This window comes from Varroa jacobsoni, unplaced genomic scaffold (assembly GCF_002532875.2).
Source record: "Varroa jacobsoni isolate VJ856 unplaced genomic scaffold, vjacob_1.0 scaffold_1268, whole genome shotgun sequence".
Taxonomy (NCBI): Eukaryota; Metazoa; Arthropoda; class Arachnida; order Mesostigmata; family Varroidae; genus Varroa; species Varroa jacobsoni.
In genome coordinates, this window is record NW_019214170.1 from 283645 (window position 1) to 307795 (window position 24151).

Genomic DNA, 24151 nt, shown 5'->3' on the forward strand with positions numbered 1-24151 from the left:
GAGTAGGAAAGGCTTCTCAAGCGCATCACTATGCCTACAGTTCTTGTTCGCTAAGAGCCGGTAACATCAGCAGGGATTATGACAACTAAACTGCCTATTGTATTGTATTTATGTTAACCGCTTCCTAAAAAATCAATTTCTGTTCAAAGACACATGAAACGATTGCCTAAAACTAACTATGTTTCATGTTTATAGAAAACACTACAAAAGCGTTATAAGAACAGTGCGAAACACACACAAGCCTCTTTAAATGCGATTACGTATGCAAATACAAATAGTCCAATAACTCTACAAGCAGAGACAACCTACCGACCGTTATAAACCTTAGGAGCTCTCGCAGATCCTTGATCGAATATTTTATGACAGCCATCGCCGGAAGTTCCGGAAATAAGGCCCGAATGACAGCTCAGTTACACCGCTGGTTTTGTATTCACTGGGAAGTGCGAAGTGCATCGCTCGGTAAATATGTCCAAGAACTAAGCTGCACTTAATATAATTTAATACAAAAACAAAATTGTGTTTGAGCATGAAACTGACATGGATTATTCTGTAGTTTCGCAAGTGAAATTTTTAAAAATGGGACTAAATTGTTAGATATAGGAAAATATGTACTTCTTATGCAAGACATCTTTGTTTATTTTGCTTCTTTACACATATGTATTTAAATATGTATTGGATTGTGACGACATATTTCAGATATTACATAGAGTCGAGCATGTATACATACGGTTTATCCTTCGCTTATAGTACGAGTTCTTGTAATGAGTTGCGCATTTTGTCGGTATGATGTAAAGTCCACATCCATCATCCTGTATACCGACTTAATGGTATGGCAAAGTGGCAGGCATTACGGCAAATCATCATCTAAGCTTTTTGTAGGCTACGATATGGACCAAAATTCTTATCTATAATCGTGCAAGTCATTTTTCAAATAGGACACTGCTATTTTCCCACGCAGCCCAAATCTCTGCTCGCTCGATGCCCCGGTTCACTTTCGACAACTTTCCTATTTCTAATATGATAACTCTTTCGGATCTAAACGATCGATATCACAACAGGCCTGACAGGATGAAATGGCAGATTATTCGCATGGTGGGGAACACGGTCGTCAATGAAGCGTCTACTGTCGATTTTGCCCTCCACCGCTAATAGAACAGAAGGGATGGGGCGGGAAATGTTTCAATATCGTAACGGTTGAACAAATACTGTCTTACTTCCGTCCGAGAGTGCTTCTATCAACAATCAGTCAATCGAATCAATGTTTGCTCTACTATGTAAATATCTTATATAATATAGGTATAAATGTATGCGCACATCAACACGACAACGTGAAGAACAGGAATAATTAAATACATTCTAATAAAATTAGTCTTAAATATTCTAAGACAATTCCAGTGTTCGAAACGTATCAACGATACGGCCTAAAAAATTAAATTTCATCTATAACTGCATAAGAGGTTACATTCAGAAGATAGACTATACCAGTAACTCTGCTTTTCTCGGCCACAAGTAAACGCTTGGAGTCCCCCTAACCGAATATGTCTTTCTATTTGCGCATTTGACGGATCAGGGCTATTGATTATATAGGGCAAGCTCTGTGCACCTTGATCTTCACTGATATGAATTTCCGACTTGTAAGGGTCAGTATCTCGAACGATGTATGCATAAGATTAACTACGTTAATTTTAGGAGCCGACTTAACAGTGAATACAATCACCCTATTTGTGCACCAGTATAGCGGTAGAGGCATATAAATATCAGCAAGCTAAAAAACATAAGCAGAACACTACTGTCCCTCAAGTTTTGTCCAAAACAGAATGTCTAACACGAATTCAGATCAGCTAAATCAACAAGTGTTTCAAAAATAATGTGCATGTATCATGTAGCTCCAGCTAACTAATAAACAACTTCAACTCACCTCGTACCTGTCTGTATAATGCTTACAGGATAATCATCCACTCACGTAAAACGTCGTTTACATTTCAGACCCAAAAAAGCGGCCTTATGTATGTAAGCCACTTGCATTAGCGTAGTTTATACTAAGAACTACATTGCTAAGGTGATTTTATAGTCTGCTTGTATATCGTGAAACACATAGCAACAACAGCTGCAGTAAAAAGCCTAAAAACATGATTCTATTCTTCAATCATAAGGCCTAATCTGTTCCGAACGCCTGTTATAGCGAGGTTCAAAAAAATGTATGATAATCCAGTATACTACGGAGCTGTAAAATTGTCCGGATGTTAAGGCTTGCTTAATGTGTATGGCTAAAGTGCAAACACATAGACGCACAGCATATAATTCGGTAAAAATAACAGCACGATCAAAAAAAAGTCAACTCAACAACCGTTGCTTACGTGAGATAATAGTGATATGCCCGCTTGACAGAAAGAGCTGCTATAAAAGGAAGTCGGCGATTATGACAAATAAACGAAAAACGGAGATAAAGGGTCTTATAAAAGTTTTTAAGTTTAAAAGTGGAAATAATATAAGCAGTTGACAACGCTCGCCCCACACAGGGATCTCCTAAAATAGCACACATATGTAGGACATAGCGTTTTCTAAAAACATATCATCATAACTTATATACACAACGGGATACGCACAGACACAGATACACGGTTACCAGCTTACTACAATGTGGCAGTGTCTTGCGCTAATGACTTTACCTGCGTATCTAGAAGAATTAAAGTATTAAGACGATTGAAAGAAATATGATAATACTTTCTCAAACTGGCTCAATTCCACGATACTACATCTAATTACCATTGTCTAGAGCAAAGGATAACATGGTAATTTTATTAAAAAATATAACCACTGATCCAGAGGGTCACAAGTACGTATAGTTGTAATTGATGATCCCATAGTTATAACTGCTTAGAGCCCTTCGTGGAGCGATGACACCTGCAGAAAGAAAGTACCAAAGATCTTGGTAGTACTATTAAATAGTGCAATAAGTACACTTTTTGCTCAGGCACTTTAATACAACACAAAATTAATTTGACTGAAGTGATAAGGCTTTTTATGCTACTTTTTTTGGTTGTGTGTGATTGAATCGAATTGTGCGAATGTGGTCAGTGTTCTGCCTGTGACTAACCATGTCTACTAGCTATGTGAGCAATGGATGCATTGCTGATCATGTACGCTAATTCTATAAATATTTTTGCCATAAGGTTGTGCTTTAGACAGATATCTTGGCAGTGGAATTCCCAGTAATTACCAATAATTCAATAATACCTCAGAAATAATAAAAGATCCGCTAAGCAACATTCCACAAAATGGTTGATTTGTGCCGCTTTGGCTTATGCCGTACAATGCGCTTTTCCATCGGTTTGCGATTGTTGTTATGTTTATAGTAAGATACAAGAATAGCAGCATAACCAAACGCCAGTTGTGGTCTCTTTTCTTTCAACGAAAAAGACAACATCGCGACATCCCATCTTCGCTATTTCGTAATTTTAGCTATGGCAAAAAGCATTCGTTCTTTTAATCGCGCTTGCCGCATTTGAGCGTCTTCTTGGACTGCTACCGTTAATCTTCCGACCCGTTTATCCACCCAAAGTTGACTGCCTGTGAGCCTTAGCCGTCGCATTATTCTTTCTGGTAGTTGCGACCGCTTCATAATACAATTGCTGTTGCTGCTGCTACAGCTGTTAACAGCCTCTATCTCTTATCTGTCAGTGGCCAGCAGCTCTCCGGTTGCTAGCCAGTATTTCAGAAGTCTGTCATCATAACGTTTATTTTTCAGCTGGTCATGTCCATCTAACCGACGCGGCTCCCCAATATCGAGATCCTTCAAATATGTTTCCGCCGCTTCGTTCTCACTCCCTTCAATGTGATTATATTACTGCAACAATGACAATGACTTCTATGTTATTCTGCCTATCAGCCCTTCCTGTGTGCCTAGAGTCGTCGCAGAGTTGCATTCATTGCGCGTCTATAACAGTTTGATATTTGGTATCTTGTTACCCTGTAGTGATCGTTTCTGTGAGGTCTTCGCTTGCCCTAGCAGAGGTGGCGACGGCCGATTTGCGGATCGACAGCGCAAAGCCTCTGTTCCACCACTAGTACACTTAACCGTCATCCAGCGGTATTGAGTAAAGACTCCACAATTGTACCATACAACTCTCTTTTCTGAGACGGACGCTACTTGTAGAGAGCGTAATAACAGCACCAGCAGCAAGCGTTGGCAGTAATGGTGGCCCACTTTCAAACGTAGTCGTGCGCGGAGACATTCGTTACCGTAACACGGCTAGTGTGGACGAATTACCAGTTCTATTGCTGTAACTATGAATACTGCAGTTGTCCTGTTTCACCACTTACCCCACATCTTCGTTAATAATGCAACCATTAATATATATGTATATTAGTAGTAGCTTGGGCGTAAAAGTCAGTAACACAGGATCCTTTTTCAACTTGACCAGGTTAATCAGTGTGCGAAAAGCAAGTGAGTATCGGCGGTGCCACTTCGCTATAGTCAACACAACATACAGTGTTCATATACGCCCATATATACAAGTACTTTTATATACTCAGTCACCGCACATAGTCAGCCGAGGCGGGCGGCCGTGCCCTAGGTATGGCGACGTAGGACAAGGCGCTAGACCAGATGACACCGAAGCAGCTAAATAAGAAATAACGAACTGCCACATATGAACTCGGATGGCGTCGCAGCTCCTATGTATTCGTCTCACCAAGCAACAATCAGGCAGCTGGCCAATAAGACAACAGGACAAAGGCAACAAGAACAAGCAGCGATGTCGACCATTGACACCAATAACGAACAAACCAAATCTATAATGAACGAATGAGGTGCAAAAGAACAGAGTCAATAAAAATCAAGAAAGCAGCCGGCGATGTCGTTCAATAATGAACAGAGCCCAACATCTAAGCAGACCGGAGATAACCGACGACAACGAAAACCGACTGACGAAGAAAGTACCGAAGCAGAAGATTCCACTTCAACGACGAAAGTTACGCCGAAAACAGCAGTTGTATCAGCGACAGCAATCAGCAACAACATATACGCAGATGGCTATATTTTTTTCGTTAGCGTTCATCGTGTACCCGGTAGCGGCAAGAAGCTAGGAGCGGCGATAGTTGTGATGGCCGCATCTTTCCAAACCACAGTCAGCATCGCGAATGCTGGCACCATTGAGACAGTGGCTGGTGGTAACTGGTCGCCGTTTTCAGGCTCCTGCACACATGTGATGTCCTGCGAACGATAGCTTTCGCGAGTCTCGTTTGGATATTTTTTTTGTTCGTTTAAACCGAAGAGTTTTTAAGATGAAAACCCTAGTCGACGGAAGAACGACGAGAGCATCGTAAGGAAATTCAGTAAAAACGAGGAAGATGAATCCGGCGATGACGCTAGGTGATGATGCTGGAGCTAATGTTGATGCTGATGATGTTGGTGACGCAGATGATACGAAGCAGACGGAGAGGTGTGAAGTTGAGGCAAAAAGAAAATGAAAAAGTAAAATTCAGTGAAGAAAAAGAAAAGAGTCGTTCGAATTTTCAGCATCTTCTGTTATTGCAAAGGATTCTTCCTTCAAAGTAGGAGATGGCAAATAAGGTAACCTAAGGGAACGGAAATTTGGTGTAGCCAAAATAACATTCCTTATCATGAATATACATCGGGGCTAAAAGACTTTACACACCAGCAAGGACAATGCTGTAAATAGGACTTAGCTGATCAAAAATTAGTAATTTATAGAAACTGACGACTCTTTCACTCCATTGCTGTGCGATACAGCGCATAAAAATCTATTTTGCGGTTTTCACCGTACAAATTAAAGCGATCGTCATTATTGTCGCACTAGTCACCAAGTGTACCAAAAGAACCGTCTATTTAAATCATTACCGATTATACCACTCATGGAACGACGTATATACAAGCATAACCTGAAAAACTCACAACATTTTGACAAGTATGGCTGTCTTCGCAAATCCTACATTATCTACAGTTCGATTCGTAAATGCCTCGAAGGGTGGCAGAATGTAAAATCAAAAGGTTCAAACATATCAAACAGAGAAGCATTTTTAAAGGACTTATTTTACCTTGTGTCAGAATCGCAAAGTTCGTTTAGTTATAAAAGTAGCTTGTAATTAATCAGCACTGGTAGAAAGACGAACGTAAAAAATCTAAAATATATTATTCAATACAACTGTAATTTATGGTTTATGCTCTCTCGGATCAAAATACAGTGAATCTCGCATGAGCCGTACTCCGCCTGCTTGCATAGCCACTAGGACACAGATTTATATCTAACCTTTTAAAACTGTGTCACAATGATTACTACCATATGAAAGAAAAAGCCAAAGCGGTCCACAAATGTCTACCGAATTCATTTCGAATAAATCCTCCCTTTTAAGGATCACCACCAACGCCACAAGTTCATCAAAATGATGACCGATACAGCCACGCTCGCCATTTTGACAGTTCGCTCTTTTTCTCAAGACTACAGAAGTCCGAAAGCAGAGCGAAAAGCTGTTTGTAGAAGGCTCACTCCAGTAATGGACATTCTCACATTTCAGACTTCAATGTTACATTTCTTTTGGAGACCACATGAAATACTGCATTTCAGGGGGGTTGACAGTAGAATAGTGTAACATTAATCACATTTACCAGAATCAATATCTAAGTTCACCTATGACTTAACAAGCGCAAATTCATTCTCTGGGACTGAGCTCGGGTAACGCTGCTGCTGATTGTTCAGATTAGACAATTTGAACAATTTTGTACGATCAAATGCGCAATACATATATGCTACTGCATTTCAGGTATAATATATACATATATATATAAGGTTGATCGACGAAGTTATATGTAAATAAATAATTACAGCAAGTTATCTTTAAATAGTAGCACTTCAAATAGATGCTCCCTTAAACGACTCAATGCAATTTCGATCCACCATAAATATGTAATGCTAAATTTCAGAGATGATTTGATTCCCCTTCCACCTATAGGGATCGAAAAAATTAATCTAATATAAGGTCCATTCACTAACTTGTAAACATTATTCTTTCAATTTTCTGGAACGTGCGGAATTATTCCCAAACAGCAGTAAGAAATTAATCACTAAGCTATTAGCTAAGCTATAAGAAATTAAAGACATATGATACATAATGCATAACAACAGTATTAACTAGTCGAAAAAGTATTTTTGATACCGCTTTCCTCGTATAGCAAATGTATCATCTTCATTTTTTTAGCGTGCATGTAAATGCAAGAGACACAATGGTGCATACCTAATTTCACTAAAATAACGCTATGTACAGCACAAAAATTAAACATGGCAAGTAGCAGTCACGTTTCATGCCATCAACATAGAAAATCCTGAAAATTATAACATTGTGGCATTACACACGTACATAGAAGCGGTTGTAGCACTACAAACACGTAAACATGTATCAAATGCTATGCGGCAAGCCAAGTATGGCGTAACGTTGTTTATACCTTACGTAAAAAGTATAAAACAATAAGGAGCTGATTTGTTTGTAAAAGTTCCAGCAGCTTGCATAAACTGCCTTCAAGTCATTCATTGAGAATACATTCATTCACACATGATAACTGTATTCACCGGAAAGAAGCTCTTGACTTAAGCAGCCTAAGTTTCAGGTTGTGTTATGCAAAAAAAGCCAGCCTTCTGGGTGAGTCTCAGCGAAGAAGGCCAGAGATGTAGTCGCCATTCACGGCGACGGTGAATATCGTGCCAGACGTGTAAGGATTTCCAAAACTGGTTGTCCTCGATTAAAGCCTTTGTGAGTATGTGGATCAACATTACGTCGGAGGGCTCAATAGGACTGTTATAAAATATATATATGTCAATAGGATATTACAGAAATTATTCGTTTTCAGCTAGAAACTATCCAAAACAACGCAACATCTATAACATCTTGTATTATCTCTTAAATAATTTATGTGCTAAATATATTTTATAGTACTGAGAAGAATTTATCCAATATCAATGATACTATTTTCATTTTAAATCGTAACAATGGTTTTTTATTTTTTCACAAAGACTATATGTAATTTTTAATTAATACGGTATTTTCGATCTTTACTATATATTCTTATCTAGCCTGTCATTTAATAGTAAAAAAAGATACGCTCCAACCATAAAAGCGTTTCATCTTACAATGGCATTGGCCACATGACGTGAAGCTAGCACCGCTTGAAAGAAAATCTTGTTAAACCTATATGTTAACATTGTTTTGCTATACACTATTCGCAAGGCGAACTTAGTGTTGGACACTTACTAAAACCATAACCACTGATAAAATTCACAATATTTAAGCACAAGTGGAGTGGCTCGAAGGAATTTTCAACAAAATGGAAGCCTAGTTTATCGCCTGTAAGCTGAACATAATGAATGATGTAAAATTGAGTAAACTACATATATGAAGGCTGTAAATCATTATTTCTCTATTTTTTAATTGGGAATTGACAATATCTCTAGTCCTTACCTTTTGGAAAGGACCGATCAAGGTTTGCGTTGGTTACAGCCTAAAATATCCTTCACTGGGATGTTATCAACAAATAGTTGTCGGTGATATCATTTAAAAGCTTTTTGAGAAGCAACCGAGTTTGCAGCGCAATCTTCATCATGAGCTTCAAAACATGTGAGTGTGGCGGGTGGGATCAGTCCCACTGCTGTGGAAATTTAGCATGAGCAGTACTAATACAATAGGAATATTCCGGTAACAACTAAGGTTAAAACGACTGCTATTACGAACCAGTTTTACGCATACCGCAGCATGCATACTTCACGACTTCAGTAGTAACGTCCAAAAAGTGACTATAAAGCCATAATCTAAAAGGCGCTCCAGTCGGAGAGTCGACCAATAAAAAACATGTAATAACACTTACCTGAAACGTGCTTTTTCATTCAAGGGCTAACAAGGTACTTGCAAACAGACTAGCTTAAACTAAATACAAAGATGATTAGTCAGGGAAGTTCCCTAAGAAAACAAACATGTATTTAAGACATCTCCATCGCATTTGAGATATTTTTTTCAAGTACTGAACATGAAAAATCAAATTGATGTGCGCATCCTCTACGTCCCCGATTGTTTTTACCCTAATTTCAATATTCAAACGTTTGTTCTGTCTGACACTGGCGAAATACAATTCTAGTTCTCGTACTTCCTGCATATACTTTTGTTCATTGTAAACCGTATAAAATAGGGGTAGTTAAAATATAATATTCGATTCTCCACAATCAAATTATGGTCTTTGCGGCAAAACGAAGTTTCATACAGTATAAACGCATCGTTTCTTACGTTAAATGGTACTTTTTTTTATGGTCACAAAGGAAACCAGAAGACAGAAGAGAAAACTGATTATTCATTCAATTTTTGCTCCTTGTTATTTGACGCGTTCTTCGTGCATGTTGATTCAGAGCATGGATCGATGTAGCAGACATGTGTCTTTTGTATCCATCGCTGTTTTATTGACTAAGTTACAAAGCTGTTCTGCAGACGAAGTTCATATATTTGATACATACGAACCACGGGTCTTACTACAGCGTCAGGGGGCTTTGCCCAATGGTCTACCGATCAGAGCCAGATGCTGTTGCTTATGCTGCACAGATCACAAAACGGACAACGCAAGATAGAACCAAATAGTATTGGAATATTGCTGCTGGCATTTGTGGTGCTGTTGATAGTGATGCTGTGGCGGGCCGTTCGGTACTCGCCGTGTTGGTGTCATGGCTGAATCGACAAAGGGTCACTTCGCCAATCATTCGGGGGCCCCATTGGCATTCGTCGGCACTAGAGGCGGTAGTGGCTTTGTCTGTAAGACATCTATGGACAAACGATGCTACGGACTTGTAATGCCGCTACCACAGCACTGATTCCATAGTACTGAGCTACAATGCAAGCGTGGGTCTTACCTTTACTATGAGACGGGCGGGAAAAGGTGCACCGGCAGTAATTATTACAGCAACGAAGCTGAACACCAACCTCATGATGCGTGTCTATTGTCTTCTAAAGCTCGGTTGATGTATGATCTGATTGTGGCGCAGATGTTTTAAACTCTAAAACGTAAAAGCAGAGTCTCTAAGTAAAGCTCACATTTGATCAACGCCCACTTACTAAGCTCTTAAATCGTTTTAGTCTCTACTGGAGAAGCAGACGTGATATAGATAGGCAAATGGGTGCATCTGGTAAGAAGTGACCGCCTTGTCGATTTTGCATTGTTGAGTGTTATCTAGATTTTCCCATTCAGACAATTATTATTATTACAGCGTATCTTAATGATCAAATCCCGCGTACAGCATGCTTGGCGGCCTCGAACAGAGTCTTTACGCCTTGTTATAATACTTTGCTCTTATATTTAGCGCATTACAATGCTATCTGTTTTGCTTCTACTTTTAGTGAGGTTGCTTGACGTCGTGCTGACCCCACCTGTCGTCGTCGAGTCAGCTTTTCGTTTTGTCTGCGAATGAAAAAGCCGGCATGACCGAGAATTACCCAAGCGTGTCCGCACTACTTACGTCTGTCTGTGCCCATTATACGCAGCACCTCAAATAAGTACACCAGTTACCGATACTTCCTTCCGCCTTCAATTTGCAGTCAGCGCAGGGCCCCAACAGAATTTTTGGAAAGAATATCTCTTGGAAACGATCATGTGACATGATAGGAATACCTGTACACACCACAAATAATATTTATGAATACGGAGTCTACATATCGTTAATGTATCGTTGAACAATACAAACGATGGCTTATCTCAAAGCGATACTTCAAAAATCGAAACGAGTTGAAGATGCCAATTCACCAGCCAGCTCTTACATGCAGCAATCAGTAGAGAATCTTCAATTTGTCAAGCGGGTTTAATATATGCCGAATGCCTAGTAAGGCCGGCTCAATTCAATAACCGCGGCTAGCCTATCCCACACAGTAGTTTCTCGACAGTTGAAACATCTGCACTTCAAATTTTCGAAGCACAAGGGGCTAATAATTTATGTTCTTTGCAAATAAACCTGACCGCTGTATTGGGGAACTTTTAAGATGTATCTAATAATTGCGTGTTGCATTCATGACTCTCCGTATTAGGACGCTTCAAGCAAGAGAACTCTCTCTATATTTTTAATCGACTATTTTGCTTTGTGGAAGCTAATTGTACTGTCCTTATTTATCCAATACCTATCACTCCCTTTGAAGCTTCAGCACCAAATGCTCCTACGATATGTACACACAGCGACCACCGGTACCTCTATTTGCACTTTCCTTTCATCCCTATATCGTTCTTGTCCTGTGCTTATTTTTCTATGGCTGAGTTAGATTTCGTTATTTTCTCTGCTAAAAAATCGTGCCTTGTTATTCTGAAGTAAAAATTTCGTGAGTTGCGTTAAGTTGTATTGTGTTTCGTTGCATTGCCGCATCGTACCGCTTTCGCCCGCCCTGAATTCGGCCTCAAACAAAGGCGGTCATCCAACGAATCGGTCGCCCAGCGGTACTCGAGCAACAAAAACGCCGACGACAACGGCTTCGACGCAACGAAAAAAAAGAACAAGAAGGTGATAAGAGAAGATAAACAACAACAGAACGTTGACTGTCTTCCGATGAAGAGGACAACCATGATAATGATGACAATGTTGATGTCGACGAAACCGATGTTTTTCATGCCAAGGATGACTTCGGAAAAAGAAGAATGGTGGTCAGAGAAAACCGCTGAGACGGAGGCATCATCCGCCAGGGGAAAGGTGACCACCATGGATGGACGGTGAGAGCGGAACACGAAAGGAAACTGATGTAACGGTTGAAACAAACCGTTGCAACGCATAGGTATAGCATATAGATTGGATGGAGAAATGGCCAGATGGATGGATGCACGGATCGACGGACTGTGAAAAGTGGAACAGTGGCAACAACCCACTCGAAATAAATGCACACAAATACAACAGGCAGACACAACATGCAAACAGACGAGCGAGCAGGGACCCAGACATAGGTATAGTTGACACTAACGGGTCCCTTATTACTACGCAAGTACTAACAGCACTAATAGAACTATTATGTACCATAGTGGCACTGAGTTTTTTTGCCTAAATAGGCAGGAACAATGAGGTAGATTCCGAAAAGGAAAATAGGTTTGAACCTTAAAAGTTAGATATATTAAAGTTTAATGATGGACTAATTAGGTTGCTTATTTTATAACTAACCTAGACTTTGTTGATTTTCTAAAACCTTGTTCAGACACGCTAGAGTGTATGGCGTGGCAATTAACAATCAAACAAGCATCACATGGGTAATGAAAAAATAATTAGCATCCATTGATAGAATATTTTGCACCTATACTAATCTTCACATACCCTCAATAACTCACTTATAAACAGGATGTCGGTATATTACAGAGCATTCATCAATTTTTTTTACATAAGAGAGAGTGTCATTTTATAGTTATTATTGTTATTATTGTTACTAGTCACTACTGATTTAAAAAATATCGCTAGACATCAAGATAATCAAGTAAACATTAAATGTTTACTTATTCGAAATTTAACTGGATTTACCCATGGGCCCGCTAAGATGCAAACAATTATTTTACGCGAACGCTGAAACAAAGGCAATACATTTGTGTTCGAAGCGTCTAATCAATATTTTAATACATTTAAAAGCACTCGCTTGATGCCTTACCAGAGCAAAAGACCCGCAAGCTAAACATTTCCAAACTTCAAGAAAAATTACACAGAATTTTTGATATTGTCATTGTCGTGTTTTTTCGTAGTCTGACAACGATAATCTCCGTCAATCTAATTTTCCATGATTTCTATTTCACTTTGACATGATGATGATGTCACATCTATTGAGCGTTAAGGCGCGACAAAAAAGTATCAAGGTCTGCCGCAACACAAGCGGCTACAAACTTCTAAACAGCGTACTGTATTATAGAACTGTGGTCCGCTGTTGACAACTAAGTAATGGCAATATCGAGAGAGCTGAAATTATCTATATGAAACGATACATTCTGCCTAACGTCCAACAGATTATTAAAGTCTATAGAAAGTATTTCTTTTTGGTATCTAAATGCTATTAGTATGGCGCTTCCAAGGAACGCTACGGAGTCAATCGTATTTCACCATTACGAATTATTCGCTCCTTGACTACCATGAGATGAATGTGCTCGTTCAGCAACTTTATATCTCTAAATCGACAGACAGTGTGACAGAGAAGATCAGTATCTACATATTTTATAGCGATCATTGTACTCACCTGTTCGTTGTAGAGCAATAGTTTATAGCTATTCACACCAAAGTATCGCTTCATGTATAAATGCTTGAAAAAATTGCTTCTAATTGGTATTTATATATCACTCTAATTGTTAAAGTATACTATTACGCAAAACGAGTTTCCTGCAGTGAAAAATTCATTTTGTATGTACATTACCGTTGGTATATACCAAGCATGACATAGGATGTAAGAAATCCCCTCTTGAAATGAACAGGAACTACAGCGACGTTTGCATTGAATGAGCTATACGTAAATTTTAAAGGCTGCATATGCAGGCTGCAGTCACAAAAATCTTTACAGGTGCCGTCTTGTTCCATTTATAGCTTTTCATGCGAAACACCCACAGGTACTTCAAATTAGATTTCATAAAAACCAAATATAACCAATCGTGTCATAGTGACACGTAGATGGGCTGACCACAAGGCCAAATACCTAAAGCCGTTTCGGCCAAACAAAATTGACACCTATTCTTTCCTCTTTTTGTTTTACCTTCCTTCACCTTTACGTTCAGTTCACCTTTGTGTTTAGAGTTTTATGTCTGGTATCACGTATTAGGCACTCCATCAGACGGTTGGCTCCCAGCACGAAGCGAAGTGCCTATGCGCGGGTTCCAACCTAAATCAGAACGTGTCCCTAAGACATACATTCAAATACGTTGCCCACTGTACTATCTCGGTAAGCGACACATTCTGATGACTGCTGAGTATTTGCATAGATCGGCACTATCACAGTATGCAGCTATCAAGACTAATCGTTTAAATCAATATGCGAATTATGAACAAGAAGTGGTAACAAGAAAATGTCACTTCTAATAGTAAATTACAAGCCGGTAATTTGAGTTGACTTTTCAGCCCAGTGTTGTCGATGCGTTTGCTGCTGTGGTGACTTGCGACAAGAGTAAAGAAGGCGAAGAAAGCGTATATTTCTTGGCCCCATGGATATGTGTATAATATTAACTGCGTCGCCGTTTGTACAACAAAGAAGATAGTTAACAGAGCAGTTCGGACGAGCAGTGAGTGAAAGGTTACTGGACAACATGTAAAGTCCGCTGATCATTGTTTTCAATTGAGGATAACAACTAACGTAGTACCGATAAAAATTAACTAATATGGCTAATAATAAGCAAATTCACATAATAACGGCAATATATTAACAAAAGGCTTTCGCGGAAGAATAAGACAGTCATAATAGAAATCTCTGAAGCGGCCTTAAAATGGATGGAAAGCAAGAGCGATAAATGCTTATATCTACGTGTATGTGCGTGTAAAAAAACAAAAAGCAACGGTGTCCAATTCGAAAACATTCGGTATAATTTTACCCTTTGTTGGCCCTCATTCGAGCTTGTTTTCTCTCAGCATATTATACGCGTGTATCTTTATACTGAACGGCAACTACGGTCATTATCTATACCTCCCGTGACTATACATGATTGGCCAGAAATATACCCATTGTATTCATTCTACACATGTCATATATGATCGAAATGCTAATCGTGATATTATATTAGCTTGTGCTTGCAAGGGTCCATGCGATGGATAAAGTTAGAGAAATTCATTGGCTCTCTAAATGTTCAAATGGAGTAAACACAATTAACGTTGTTTATAAATGAAAATTATCATGTACTACGTCTGCGTACATACTACATCAAGTAAAGCCGTAAACTGTAATATACCAAATTGTAGACTGGACCACGATCTAAGCTTAATTTGTAGATATTCACATAGAATTTCTTCCTTTGCTTTCGAAAGAAAAGAAGTAACGATTAAAATTTGGTGACGCTACACCATCACCACCACCAGTGAGCTACACCTTTCTTGGACTGGTCGAGGCAATTTCTTGTTCCTGTGCTGTATGCTATAGCTACTTTGCGCAAGTGAATGTGTCTCCCGAGAAATAACAGTGAACGTTCAACAGACGCTTTTTGTTTGCCGAAATCAGAAAGGACTCGAACTCTGCCTCAACACAGAGGGTCAACGACTCGTTTTCTGACAGCGACGGTGAACAGCATACAAACCCTGTTCTGCTTTGTCGCTCCCGTTAATCTCATAGAACTACTTAATTTCGTTTTTAGCCTAAAAATACTCGTATGAGTTAGCGGATGTCCTTTTTTACTGCCATTTGTGACCCATCAAACGCCTTTTAATATCGATCTTCTTTCGCTTGTTTTGTTGTGCACTAGGAGTAACCTAAGCAAAGAGACTCACTCAAATAATAAAAATATTTGAACTAGAACTTGAAAGTGCAGCAAATCTATTGTCCTTAAAACGGAACGTGCTACGAGCCTTATAGCCCAGCTTCAGGTCAACTGTCAATGTAACATAACGTTGCCTATAGTTTCCAACTATTCTTTTACCTGCAGCCCATATATACCTGTAATGCCTTTTCTGTATATATAATGCCTTGAGAGTTAGCAATAATGAAACTACGTTTTTTTCAATTAAGTATCGACACATTCAGGAGCTGTTGTTGGTTCAATTTCTGTGTATAGTGTCGGTGTATCAGCATATGACATTTTGTAAGTTCCTGCTAAGACATGTGCAATACTGCGCGTTGGAAGATCATTGATATTGAAAGATAATTGATATTGGAAAGTTTGAATCCTTTCCAAAGAAGACAAAACGCCTATTTTTAGATTTCAAAATAAATATTTCGTAAAGCCGTTTAGTAACATATTTAATAGCCATGACATTTTGGGTAATGATAACGCAAATAATAAGTTTGATCGAGACAGTCAATCAGTTCTTCCATTCTATCGACAATACGGCGCACATCGTTTAAAAAAGGAGGCCACTTTTCATATATTTTCAACATGAAAATTTGTTATGTATCCTTTTCAGTGATAATGTCTTATTACACGACGTATTTTGCGACATCGACGTATTTTCACAAAGACGCATAAAGAATTCGCTCATCAAGGCTAATTCGTTTCCACCATTTTACCCGTAAGGATAGGGTAGCAACTTACAAATGACGTAGTGTGAGTTCCGTGCGGATAGAGGAAACGGTCTTGTTAGTTCGCGGAGCCAATTGCGGTAATGCTAGTGCCCACATCAACGTGTTATATGTATTACTATCCTTTCCTCACTACGGTGATCTGAGACGATGCCGATACGTTTTTTGCGTCGGACTTTCCGGCGTCTGGATGCTCGCTACGCTCTTTCTCGCGTCTTTCTTCGACACAGCATTAAATAGGTAGTATAGCGGCACCCGTCTGAAAATTATGAGCCCTCGTTCTTTTGAGGTCTTTGACTCAACATCCGCTTTGTAGGACGCGACACGAGCTCTAGCTTTTTTTGCCGCATTGCATCTAACTAATGGTGATATTCGCTTTGATAACTTATATTTCTCCAATGTTAGCTTTATTTAAACTCTGGTATTTCTCAAATACTTTTCTCCATTACTTCGCTCGTATCACTCTACATCATAGAAAACCAATAAATCCGAAGTCATACAATTTGCACATATAAATATTTAGAATCGAAAATTCATAGTCGAGGGCTGACACGGGCACTTGGTATCTTTATCCTGTGTGTGCTCACGTCAGCAGTATAGACGACCCAACTATACCAATCCGCTATTTCCTTGCAGGTACTTTAAAATACAGTCTGGGCAGTGACCCGCTTGTAGTTGTTGCTCTTATTTTTCCAATACTTTCGTGTTCTTTGCGGAACGAAGTCACTATATGTATATATACCAGTTTATACCACTATTTATTTCAGTTTTAGTTCCAAAAAAACAAAAGTTACTCTAAAGAGACTTCTGATGTAAACGTATTCATTACTCATCCAGTTAGCATGGCTAGAATATACTTCGCGACGCGGTTATCTTAAATCACTGAAAACAAAACAGTTCAACCGTGTCGTAGATGACACAATAGCCGACAGGGCCGCGTCGTAAGGTAGTAGTAACAAGGCAGATGGGCACCACCCTTCAACGCAAGCAAATTACCGACAGCAGGCGCGAACTCTCTGAGCATATCTCACACGGGCGGCTATAGAAGCACATTTTAAATGAAAACTGAGACTGAATAAATAACACTATCTAATCAAACCCCTATATATCCCCTTTAAGTTTCATGCACAATAACGAATGATCAGAAAATAGCCATTGTTAGTTTTTCTGCCTTGAATACGCTGACAACTAATATTAAATATATCACAAAATATTGTACGATAGTATTGGTTACTTGTATCTTTATTGAATTCATCGACCTAATTGACCTCGAGAGACAACATCGGCTATTTGTGGCTTAATTGACCTTTTACAAGTAAACTAATAGGCTCAATCGCGTCTAACCTCATTCTGATAGTGGACTTGATCCCAAGTATATATAAATAAAATCCTTCGTTTCGGAAACACTTCTGTTGGGCGCTTCTATCTTGAGTGAGCTGCGCTCTTCTTTTGTGATACCGACGATTATATATGCGGCAAGCTGAGTCATTTGGCCCTGACAATGAGCAAAACACTCAAATCTCTGTCCCAGTAAACGAGTGACGTCGATCAAATAGAAGGGAAGGTAAATAACTGAACGTGCGGAATCCATTCTTGCTTATTAGTAAATGTACGAGTATGATATAACGAAATAACTCTTCGACAGACGATTGGCAACTCTCCCTGCTAAGAGCCCCTTCCCCTAAGTGAAGACAGCAGGAACACGAATTTCTTTTAGTTACAGTTTTTTTGGCCATGTTCATGCATGCATGCAGGTTACATTATTGATATTTAAACTGCTACTCCACTAGCTTCACAATACTATGAACATTCAGCTCCTTCCAATATGAAATTTCTGTTTTTATAATTTATTTTCGAAGGGTGCCAGCTGGGTATATATAGATTGCCGCGTTCTCCCATCACGAGCGTTCTTCACGAGATAAACAGTGAATCTAAATAGGAAGGCCGGTTAACAAGACGCAGACGGAGCGTCGAGCAGATTATTTTTATTAACACTCTGAGAGCATATCATCATCAACAACACAAAGAAATGCAGAAAATATATAACTACCACCCACAGATCGCTACATAGACAGCAACCGAAAAGACGTCATCATCGCAGAGAAATGTTCGCCATTACGCATTCACGATCGGACAGGTTGAATGCTCTTTTGACAGATCACGTCATTCCAGAATTCGCAGCGTCAACAACTATTAACTTTGACGGCAAAATAGCGACGCCAGCATATGCCCAGCGAATCGAGCTAACCATGAACCGTTAACAAATATCACCACAGTGAAAGGTCAGTCGAACGCACAAAAACCTGCTCAAAATAGTAAACGAACAGCATGATAACGAGGTACATCATCATCGAAGAAAAGGGGCTATCAAAATAAAAAATGACTTAACTGCATTTAATTGCAAATTATTGTATCGTTCTATAACGGACATTGGGAAATCTCCTGCAGTTCCGATGCATTATTATTAGGCTCAAATAACGAACTTGAATTGAGAATTTGTTCGTAATGCTTATTTATGCGAACTGTGCACTTCTTGGTTAGCCTACATATATCCCGCATCCTCGCCTATCTGCAAGTGCAGTTGTTTGAAACCTGGCTACGAAATGACACGATAACACAATTATACTAGAACATAACTAGCGATGCCTTTTTCTGGTCTCTTCTCAAAGCTGTGTACAGTGAAGGCGACTCTCAGTTTTCCGCCGAACAAAGGCCTTGATATATTTCGAGCGGCTATTCATGTGGTGTTCGACTGTGACGCTGCGCAGTAGTAGATTTCAGCAACGTGTACTATCATCGTCACCACTATGAAATGGTGCTAGTCGGAATAGCCTACTGCTGACTAACCATTCTCGGCTGCGTACGTCGCGTCTATTGCAATCAAATCAGTCAGATCAGCAAAACGACATTTCTTATGGCTGTAGGCCACGTCTGTAGCACAAGATCCTTGAATCAGGAACTTCGTATACAGCTATACTGTGCTGCGTACGCTCGTTTTCGTTCGACTCTACACACCCCGCTAACAGCAAGGATATGACTCTATTGAAATTCAGCCTATATGCACGAACATGTAGCTATAATAAACTTCAACTATTGGCAAAAGCTTACGTTAAATTCTATCACACATGTGCAAATGTCCGTAAAATAAATGCATATAAAATGTTTCGACGAAATCATTTTTAGCCGTTATTGATAGATATTTGTGGTATATTACTTTAGCAGTTTCTGCTTTTGTCTTATCGTCTTTATTTAATAATAATGCTACAGTAACGAATAATGAATTTCACCATCCGATTTGAAGAAACGTATATGCCGTGCTTTCACGAACGTCCTGAATTGGTTGCTTTACTTCAGCTTTGATTCTGCAACACCGCGAACGACATCATAATCCTAAGTGGCTGCTCAGCTGCATGGGGCACTACCTGTCCAATCACTATCTACCTATGTTCGAAGCACAGCTAGTCTCAACTGGATAGCGGTTTGTGTTCAGCCAGTTTCATTTCACCGCGCTCTCGCGTTTTCACTAGCCAACGACACAATCGATTGCCGTCTAAATACAATAGATCTCTAAGCTGCAATTCTGCTTACTTCGCTCGTTGTACGCTATTGCAGACTTTTAAATATTATATGCTGGGAAATTCTTTTTGTTTTACTCATTCGCCACACTGCTTCTCTATATCATCACAGCACAACACGTCGTCGAGGATATAGAGCACTACACAGTCGTAGCTGCGTCTTACGAAAATTGATATATTCCGCTGGATCCGCCACGTTTACTTGCGCTACAGGCAGGTAGCATCAGCTTGGGACAACACAAAGATGTCTTCTCGCGCTAATCGTAATGGTAATGCTCGGAATATCGTTGATAGATTGAGTGTTCCGCAAGCTTATAGTAGAGCACTGTCACAGCATACTGACGATTTTTTTTAGTGACCACCACGAACGAAAAACTAGGTATTGCAAACAATAGACCTACTACTTCTAAAATTAATACATTTTAAATAATATCTCTTACGATTTGTTACTACATTTTAATAATATCTATTGCAAGCTTTTACGAGACTAGATCGTCCATAATCGGAATACATCCTATCTAACATATATGTATAAAATGCTTAAACTTCCACGCATTTTATAAGAACAAAATTATAGAAATTTAAACTTGGTCCAATGAAAATCACAACCAGGTAGAATCGATTTTTGGCAGGAGGGCAAGTTGCGCCGCCCTACGGCTTCTGGATTCATTGCGGAACATACACGAGTATGTGCATATCGATTCGTTCACAGACAGACAAGCAGGCAGGATCAAGTAGTTCAAAGGCTCATGATTCCGAAACCACTAAGCATTACATGGACCATATCGCTTTTCAGCGTCTATCTACCTCTTTGGTTTGCGCTTCGCAACGCTTTGCGTTTATTACAAGCAAGACAAACGCTGATTAGACCCAAAATAGACTAAAATAGTTGAAAATGTACCAGCAGGGAACACAGGGGTGCACAAAACGGCAAATTTACATTACTTTCAATTGATAATGTTTGGGTTATCACTAAATCGGTGTATATGTGTGCTAATGCATTGTGGAGTATTCTGAATGCAAAACAAATTTGTCACCCAAGTTCTTTCATGGTCATCTAGCTTTAAGCTCACTACCTCTAAGCTCAAAATGTCTGTACACATATCATACATGTACCATAATCATAATAATTGAACATGTCAGTTTACTGTTTTGATTTAATAATAATGCATGAACACATAAAATTATAATGCAAAAGGCTACAAACAAAATTATCTGATGAAGATTTACCGAACCGGGCTAACTAAAAATCAATCTACGGCTTCCACTCTGGGGGAATCTCCAAAACTTTGTTCCACTCATTTAGCCATTTGCGCAGACAAATACGACGGTTGTGTGGTGTCTTTTTTGTATATTTAGGCCACTTCGGTCGTCAGTCAATACTATCATTGGTGCTATTATGGTGTAGTACGATTACGGCCATATCGATATTCATCTACTATGTTGCATTTAGCATGGTGATAATATTGATATGCTATTCGTAGAACAGTGACTGTGCTCTTGAAGCAGAAGTAATTTTCTTTCCAATGCTAAGGGTGGATTTTGAATGTTATCGCCCTCAGCTCCGTCGACATACAAATGGGACAGCACTTTAATTACAGCATATACAGAGAGATAGTAATTACATATAACTTTATTAAAATAATTTCAAATGAGCACGCGAAAACACTAACACGTAATATATTCTAGTAAACAGCGTCTGCTTCAGTGTATACATGCACTTTCTATTTAGCCGTTGCTTTGTTTAGAACATGCAAGTCAGGGTACGTACAACTCTGGGTGCAGAAAGTCCTGAATACTTAAAACCGAATTTTCGTTGATTTCGTTGAACTAAATGAAACCAGAAATGCTGAGTACCGCTGTTAAAAAGCATGGCAGTTTTAGTAAAAGTAAGACTATATATTTCGGGCTCACCATTTTAACCATAGATATCCGTGTGTCACTTGAAAATGGCTGAACCAAGGACAGATTTTTCACGATTTCATTCTTTATAAAAGAAGGCAAATTCTAAGTAACGAAAAGCACGCAGGAACGCCTTCATATAATAGGGTCCAATGAACATTGTAATACTAATTTTAATTATTAGTCTCAGTATTACGGATATCATTTTAAAAAAATGTATTGTTAATACTTTACAGTACACAACTGCATCGTATGATTGGGAGAAGCAAGAAGTAAAGGTGTTTTAAGTCTCTTCTTTAGAAATAAATGGCGCGCTTACCAACGCTGCAATCCAGCTGTGAGTCCGATAGACCTCCAATCTCAAATGGGTAATACTAAAATCACATATATATAACAAGACGGTATGTGTTGAATGAAGGGGACCCTCAAGAAGCAAATTATCACAGTGTGATAAACTGATGTACACTCGAACCTAGTACCTTTGTGTCAGGAACCGCATACACTCGTATTTTTAAAATATTCTTTAATAAATATAATAGATGTCCCCTAAAGTTAGAAATAATTACTTGCAGCTTAGGACAAAAGTTCATATACGGAGCTCATTGTCGATAAATTGCAGTTTCGCATTTGCACACTCACTGTTCCTTTGCTCAATGAAATGTGTTTCGTATATATCGTAGTCTTAAGATTCAGTATGATCGTATTGATACTTAGAAGCTAACGTTAAAAAGCAAACTCTATCTATATAAAGTATTTATCCGTAGGCTGTTCAGAAATATTTTCTCTGTAATTATACGGTTCCTAATACGTAGATGAAACAAACAAAAGATGGCTCACATGAGAAGAATTGGCTTGGCCCAAAAAGTTCGCTTTTTCTGGGTAAGCATACTCGTGGGAAGCTTATTAATCAGAAAGTCAAGCAAGTTGCTTTTCGTTTTCCCAAGCAGGCGTAGTATGGTATACAGACAATATAGTATCTAATGAATATACGTTAACATGTAAAACCTGCATTCTGCTGTTACCTCTTGCCTTTTTATGTGATTCGACATAAGTCTTGTTCTCTTCCTTTTTTGAACTATCTTTCGGTTTTTTCAATTATATCTTACTTTTTGCTTTTCAACGACGTTTGTTCGGCTAAATCGGTTCTCCTCGCGGCATTCCCTACGCAATCATAGTGTGAGAACAAACCAATGAATGGCTGACCTGTGCAGAGGATCCTGCGCCGGTCGTATTTTGCTGATACACGAATTTGCAAACAACACATCGACCAGCCGATTCAATTCTTTTGGTTTCACTCGAAGCAAATCCTTCGACAGGACGCTTTTTCCCATGAAAGCGCTGGGAAAAAGATGAACTACGGTGATAAAACAAAACAGTAGCCGGAATGCTAACGGAACAAGCGACGGGTGCTAATGGAAATGATACATCGTTTCAATGCTGCATGGCTCCAACGAATCCTTAGCTATTGTTCACCACCTGTGCTATACTTGCGCTCGTCTTTCCTGTTCGACTAGATCGAAAGTGTCCTGAGCTGGTAACACTGACGAAAACTACATAATAGCGTTCTTGTCCATGCCTTTCGCCCTGTCAGCAAGCGACGCGTTCTTCATCTAACGAATCTTGTTTATACATAAAATGGCCAAGAAACGGAAAAGCAACGATGATAATGGCAGTACTGAACTCCAAGTCCACTAAATTTAATTTAGTAACAAAGATTGCCCGAATAAGGATACGAGGCCACAGTCATAACTAGCGATAACCTAAACATAGAAATTACAAGTACTGTACGAAATGAGCGCACTAAAGTTTTCAATAAGTACTGAATCTAACGTTGTGCGAAGGAATCACTTTAAATATATCATCATAAATCAATAAAACTGTGCATCACTTTATCAAGAACTTGGCCACGGTAATATTTCATAGTTGAAAAACTATAGGAACTGATTTCTAGGCTACAAAAAAATTATTTCATGATGTACTACTTTGCGTTCATCCATTCCCAGATCTTCCGATATTTCGTTCTTCTTGCAGTGGACACAATGGCTTCCAAAACCTCATCCTGCATTTCTTATCTGTAAGTGTCAATTCAAATTTTTTTAACACGGGTACATAAACACTATTTCTTGACATTAGAACATAGTTTGCTTGAATTGTTTTCACGTTGCTCTCCTGCCTGTGAAAAGTTAATGCTCATGCAACAGTAAAAAACGCACCACACTTACTCCATTGTTGTCTATCGAGTATTGATATTACATTTTTGTACCACATAGTAGTATTTCTCGCAATCAAGGTCACTACCACTAACTACTGGAGTTCATCTACTGTTTCATTTAACTTCTCTCAAACTCGTTATATTGAACTTCGGCTGAAAATGCTACTTGTTCTGATTTTCTAACTTCAATCGCCTACGAATGGACTGAAACGGATGGTTATAACTTCCATAATTTGTTTTTATAGAAATTTCTCTGTCCTCTGCG

The 24151-nt window shown here is 39.0% G+C and overlaps 1 protein-coding gene and 3 long non-coding RNA genes across 8 annotated transcripts in view; 1 reads left to right on the plus strand and 3 right to left on the minus strand.

Annotated features, from left to right (window-relative positions):
- The window catches only part of LOC111268255 (uncharacterized), a 6878-nt gene extending 4189 nt beyond the window's left edge, over positions 1 to 2689 (minus strand). Inside the window, exon 1 of the long non-coding RNA XR_002685086.2 lies at positions 310 to 2689. This is a non-coding gene — a long non-coding RNA (uncharacterized LOC111268255). The remainder of the gene's footprint in view (positions 1 to 309) is intronic.
- bark (C-type lectin domain-containing protein bark beetle) overlaps positions 1 to 24151 on the minus strand; it is a 76186-nt gene that overhangs the window by 44041 nt on the left and 7994 nt on the right. The window lies entirely within an intron of this gene.
- On the minus strand, positions 2779 to 5708 carry LOC147752413 (uncharacterized). Its single transcript, XR_015314130.1, has 2 exons — positions 5068 to 5708; positions 2779 to 2904 (listed from the first exon to the last, which is right to left on the minus strand). It is a non-coding gene; the product is annotated as an uncharacterized LOC147752413 (long non-coding RNA).
- LOC111268254 (uncharacterized) lies at positions 16480 to 23573 on the plus strand. Of its 2 annotated transcripts, none has more exons than XR_015314129.1 (3): positions 16480 to 21661; positions 21911 to 22042; positions 22850 to 23573. It is a non-coding gene; the product is annotated as an uncharacterized LOC111268254 (long non-coding RNA). The 2 variants fall into 2 exon arrangements; XR_002685085.2 differs by having other exon boundaries at positions 20353 to 21535.